The sequence below is a fragment of the Rhinoraja longicauda genome, chromosome 4, assembly GCF_053455715.1.
Source record: "Rhinoraja longicauda isolate Sanriku21f chromosome 4, sRhiLon1.1, whole genome shotgun sequence".
Taxonomy (NCBI): domain Eukaryota; kingdom Metazoa; phylum Chordata; class Chondrichthyes; order Rajiformes; family Arhynchobatidae; genus Rhinoraja; species Rhinoraja longicauda.
This window is the reverse complement of record NC_135956.1, coordinates 60409806-60415805: the sequence shown is the minus strand read 5'-3', so window position 1 is coordinate 60415805 and position 6000 is coordinate 60409806. Positions and strand designations below refer to the sequence as shown.

Here is a 6000-nt window from a genome sequence, read left to right as displayed (position 1 = left end):
TTACATTCTCTGTGCTTTCTGGTTGGAGTGTCAGGAAAGTCTCTCACATTCACTGCCCTGGTATCCCTTGATCCCACAGTCCATTAATCAGTTACTTAAGGCTCCCAGAGTCTGACTGTCTTCCCGGGATTGCATCCAAACTTGGTTGGGGTGAATTTTACCATGCTGCAAAGGATGGACCTTATGATTCAGTAGTTTAGGTGGGTAGCAGGTTTGGCAATACCTGTAAACATGATAGCCCATGAGAAAGCGAGGTCCAACACATCAATATCTGGTGTGATAATCCCCTGCTCATCAGGCAGCATATGCACCTCCGCTCTGGAAAAATGTGGTAATTAATATCTCAGCTACGGTGAGATTTCTACAGACACGAGTTAACACTTTGTCACTGGGTTGTGTCGACAACCTCAATTCAAATTTATTGTTCTACGCACAAGTATGTTGAGGTACTGGGATAATTAAGTCTTCATGTAGCAACATCACATGCATACAGGCTTAAAGAACACACAAAAACATAAATTGTGCAAGGCAGTGAAGTGAAAAAGACTGCAAAAACAAGCATTTTTTTGCAGAAAGCAAGTCCATGGTAGTGCAAATGCTGGAACATAGTTTTTTGTTGTTGCCGTGGTAGTAACAGGGCTGAGCAGGTTGATTTTAGAACCTGAAGGATGTAGGAAAGTTCCTGAACCTGTGGTAGTGTGGGACTTTAAGCTTCTGTATCTCGTGCCCAATGGTGGCGGTCCGAAGAGGGCATTACACAGGTGATGGTGGTTTTTGATGTTAGATGCCAGCTTCATGAGGCAGTGTCTCATGTAGATGCGTTTGAGAGTGGTGAGGGCTGTGCTCCTGATGGACCATCTCAGCCACTTCCTCAAACTTCTGAAAGGAAAGCAATGTCCACTGAGATGATGAATAAGTCTTGGAGAATAGAGAAACCCAAACTCAATACACATACCTGTTTTCTAACCTGCTGATGGAAAAGCGATTGTTCACAATATTGTTTACTCTAGGGTGTCTCTACAAACTCAAGAGATTCCTTCAATACATGAAGCTATGATCTATAACTTGGATGTATGTTCTATCACATCAAAATGGGTGCCGTGCAAGCAATTTCTGACTGGACCTCAGATAAAGCATAACATGATGAACATCAGCAGCTGGACACAAACAACTACAAAAGAGGGCATTAACAGAAAGTGGATTATCAGCTGTGATGTCTTGAGAGGTCGGGAGCTTTTCTCTTGAAGGTTGGGAGGTGTGGGTGCCGGAAATGAAGACAGAAACGTTCTTGTTTTCAAACTTAAATTCCATATATTTAGTCTTTTCCAAAAACAGGTAAACTTAATTGTTTGCAGACAGGTACACAAAACCAAAACAGGTAGTTAAATCAAAACTGTAGCTTGCTGCCTTCTTACAAAATATAACTCAAACCCTCACCCTCTCCCTCTCCCTCTCCCTCTCCCTCACCCTCTCCCTCTCCCTCTCCCTCTCCCTCTCCCTCTCCCTCTCCCTCTCCCTCTCCCTCTCCCTCTCCCTCTCCCTCTCCCTCTCCCGTCGTCGTCTCTCTCTTTAAATATACTGCTTCCCTTCCCTTTTAGCTCTCTCACTGAGGCAATCAGCTCAACTGGTTCAGCTGGGCAGCAATCAGTGTCAGCAGCAATCAGCAGCAATAAGTGTCAGCAGCAATCAGTGTCAGCAGGGCAGGCAGCCCTGCTGACTATGGGTTTTGTAGTCTTTTGCTGGCAGCCATGATGGTTTGTAGTCCTTGTTGCATCCACCGGGAGGAAACGTATTTCCCCTCTATGACTCTACCTCTCATGATATCACACAGCGTATTGACAGGAGAGAGAGTAACTTGCAATGGGAACTAACTGATAAAAGTGGTCGTGGAATATGTCTTCTGGAAAAAGGCCGACTCTTACCAGAGCTGAAGGTTGTTCATTACCAGTGGTTGTCAAAGTCACACACAACAGTTTTGTCTCTAATACTTGCCCTCCATCACTGGCATATCTAGGATATTCAGTTGGGTTGTAAAAGATGCATAAAGACAAATAACGAATGACCTGTTTTTCCAAGTCCAACAATTATGTTAACTTAGCCTGCAATGACATTGGACAAAATGAATGAAAGCTTAGCTTTCCAGCAGTGCCTAGTTTGTATGAGCCTGGAGTATAATTAATTGCACTCACATAGCAGTCCCAAATCTCTCGATCATTCAGAGGCATTTGTTAAGTGCAGAGCTTCACTGTGTTAAAATGGCATTGCTATGCAACCATATAAAGTTATTTCTGCACATCCTCATTTCACCGTGCTATAGATGAAATTCTTTGATGCTTTCAAAATAGCAATGTGACAAAAGGGTCTGGCTTCTCCACCCATTATCAACTTAGCCCATGACACCCATCCGAAAATCTAATCAATGGATCACTGCACCGAATGCTCTGTCACCACCATTTCTTTGAATAGGTCATTTGCATGTTGGAGACATGCTCGAAGTGCCTCAATAGATTTGGCAGCCTTCTTCAGCATGTACCTAGGTGCTTGCCTGAATGATTGTGACTTATTGCATTCTGTACAACACTGTGCTGCACTGAGACCTAGAATCGCAGGAGGAAGGTGAAGAGATCACATTCCCTTTGTGTAATTTGCAAGGAGAGCCAGGAAGAGGAGTAGATGGAGGAGTGCGATGAACGTAATGCAACTTCAGCAGTTCGTATAGTAAGTCACAATGCCTTATTAATGTAAGGGACATTATGTTGCATCAATAGGCCCGTGCACAAAGAATGGGGGGGAAAAAATAACTCTCTTTCCTACTTTACCACTCTGTCTCAAGCAATTTCACTGACACAAACCAATCAACCTTACCTTGAAGGTAGAAGAGAGTGCCGATGCTGGAATCCGGAACAAAAAGTAGAACAGTGGAAAAATGCAGCAGGTCATGCAGCATTTGTATTTGAAGATAGATGTAAGTCAACATTTCTGGTAGGGATCCTGCATCAAGTCTGAGAGGAATGAAGATAGATCTCCAGTGTATGGGAATATAAGTAGGGTGGGATAGAGGTTGGTAGGTGATAGATGAAAACGGATAGGGGGTGCATGATGGGCAGAGGAGGCTAGCTGGTGGTGGTGGGGGAAAGGATGGGAGAGGTGAGCAAATGGAGAAGAAATTTAGATGGCTATGCCATCAATGTGCATGGGAGGAGAACATCAGGCATGTGGGTTACTTGAAATTGGAATATTCAATGCCCAAACCATTGAAGCTACCCAAGCAGAATATGTGGCATTGCATAGAATATAAACTAACATAGGAACATGTCCAGGAAGCAGTGCCAATATAGTTGTTAATGCAGCAGGGAAACAGTTGGGAATGTATGCCGGAATAGGTTTAAAAATAGGACTGATACACAGTCAACAACAAAAAACCCAGGCATAGCTAAGGCCCATGGGAATGCCCACAGCCATCCCTTTCAATCTGCAGAGAGTGGGAGCAATGGAAAGAGAAGTTGTTCAAGGAAAGGACAAGTTCTGGCAAGTGGTTGAGAGTGTTGATGGAGTGGAACTAGTCGAGTCTTTGTCTATACCTTTACCGTTGGACCCATCACTTCATATCCTTGCATTCATTAAGTTAAAAGGCCTTCTATTTGCAACGGAGCTCACAACAAGAAAGAAGACAAATTGATAAAAAAAAGATTAATAGTTTTAAACACCAAATAAAGTACATAAAATTGTCAGGATAGCATTTCCAAGACATGTGTATACATTTGTGCAACCTCAAAGCCTTGCTCTTCTTTTTCTCTGCTATTCCAATATGATCTATCCATGTGGATTCAGTTTAGATGGAGTTAAAATGCTTAGATTCCACTGCATTCGCTGACAGAGGCTTAGATGATGTCCACTGTCTTTTGGAGCAGGTGAGTTGATTTCAACAGCCTGCTTCACTCTCATCTGTGCATAGGCAGCCTCACGCTTTAGTCCACAAGGTAGAATGATGTGGAGCTATGGGTGAAAAGTGGAAAAAAGTTAAATAAAGTACCCGATTCTACGTATCATTTGTTATCACTCCCCTTCATATCCATGCCACTCTTTCCTGATTCCACTTGGTACATATCTGTGTTGTAAAGATAATGATGTTTCACTCTCCGTTGAACATGATTGCATGCTGTATGAAATGTGGGTGGGTGTCATTTCATTGTGCTAATAGGCAGCTGAGTGCTCCCCTTTATTACTTGATATTCTGTTTATGGTATTAAAACCTCAATGGTTGATTTGGATAAATCATATTAGATTGTAGAAACCTGCAACATCAAGTTAAGCTCAAATTAGACAATAATATTCCACAAAAGAAGATGAGCCCAGTATGAAGGCAATTCGTATGAGCACAGAATGCTTTTTAACCTAAAACCTACCGAGTGCTGACCGATGATTCACCTTTCCATTCTTGGCCTCTGCACTCCAACATTTGTATCCAGCAGAGTAGAGCCTGGAGAATTTGCACCCTTAAATTCAGACGGTTCACTATCATCCACATTGGCTCTATCAAGAAGAAGAGAACCATGCCTGCTGCCTTAAAGCCCTTATCAATATCCAACCCGGTTAATGATCTACAGACGGGGTTCTGTGACACAGTGCCTTCAGAAAGACTCCAGCCCTCTAATGACTTGTGCTGGACATCTCTATTGTCTGCTGTTGTATTGTGAAGTTGCCATTGAAGATAAAAGACATAACATGTCTAAAAATCTAGCGACATATTAGCATGTAGATGATGATATTTCACTCACTGCTGAATCTGGGTCAACATGATTGTATGCTATATGAAATGTGGGTGGCTTTTATTTCAGTACCAGTAGACAGCTGTTGCTCCCCCCTTTTTTAATCTCTGACAACCAGGCATATTAACAATCTATTGATTGTAATTTTCTCCTCCTCAGTAGTTGTCAGTTGGGGAGTGTGGAGACCCCCTACAGTTCTCATCCCCTCTTCATGTTCTGTATTTTCTGCTTCAAAGTGTACATGTTTTGGCATGTGCCCAACCAATGGATGGAGCACATATAAATGTTGAATACAAAGAAGTGTTGTCACACTGAAGTGGAGTAATAGTGATGGATGAATCAGTGGGGATTTGACGAATCGAAGAACAAGGACAATGGGTGCACCTTTAAGTTTGTTGCTCTGGAGGTCAAAGTGAGCAGATGGAGTGATGTGTGTCACGGGTCACCATGAAAATGTCACATTCCTTATCTTTCCTGACCTGGGCAGATCATGAAACTACTTTCTGTCCTGAATTCAGGAATACAGTACCATGATCTGCTATAAAACATAAAATGTTGGGAGCACTCACCAGTTCAGACTGTGTCTGTGGAAAGAGAATTATTTAATATTTCTAGTCCAGGACCGTACATTAGAACTGGGTATTTCTGGCATTTTATCATGTAATTTTGGATTTCCAGTATTTAGTGTTTTTTTAAAATGTTCTATTACATATTTAATTTTGTTATATATGTTCCTTCTATTGACCTCCACCACAAACTTCAATCATGTTTTTTTAAATTTCAGTTGACTTTGTCTTCCTGTTGCTCGTGAGGAGCATCTCTTACTTTGTCTGGCACCTTACAATTCATTAAGCTGGTGTTGATGAAATAGATCACATTATTTCTGCATGTAGGGGATAACACAGTGATGCAGCAGTAGAGTTGCTGCCAAACAACATCAGAGACCCAGGTTTGATCCTGGCTACGGGTGTTGTCTGTACAAAGTTTGTATGTTCTCCCTGTGAACATGTTGGTTTTCTCCAGGTTCCTCCCACACTCCAAAGACGTATAAGTTTGTAGGTTAATTGGCTTGGGTAAAGTTGTGATATTTTCCTTAGCGTGTAGGATAGTGTTATTGTACGGAGTGATCGCTGTTATGGTGCGGACTCGGTGAGCCGAAGGGCCTGTTTCCACACTGTATCTCTAAACTCTAAAGTCTAAATGTGTGAACAATGCTGTGTGACTCCCCCCT

The 6000-nt window shown here is 42.3% G+C and overlaps 1 pseudogene; it reads right to left on the bottom strand.

Moving 5' to 3' along the window:
* Positions 1 to 780: 780 nt before the first annotated feature.
* Positions 781 to 6000, bottom strand: part of LOC144593021 (uncharacterized) — a 33389-nt pseudogene continuing 28169 nt past the window's right edge.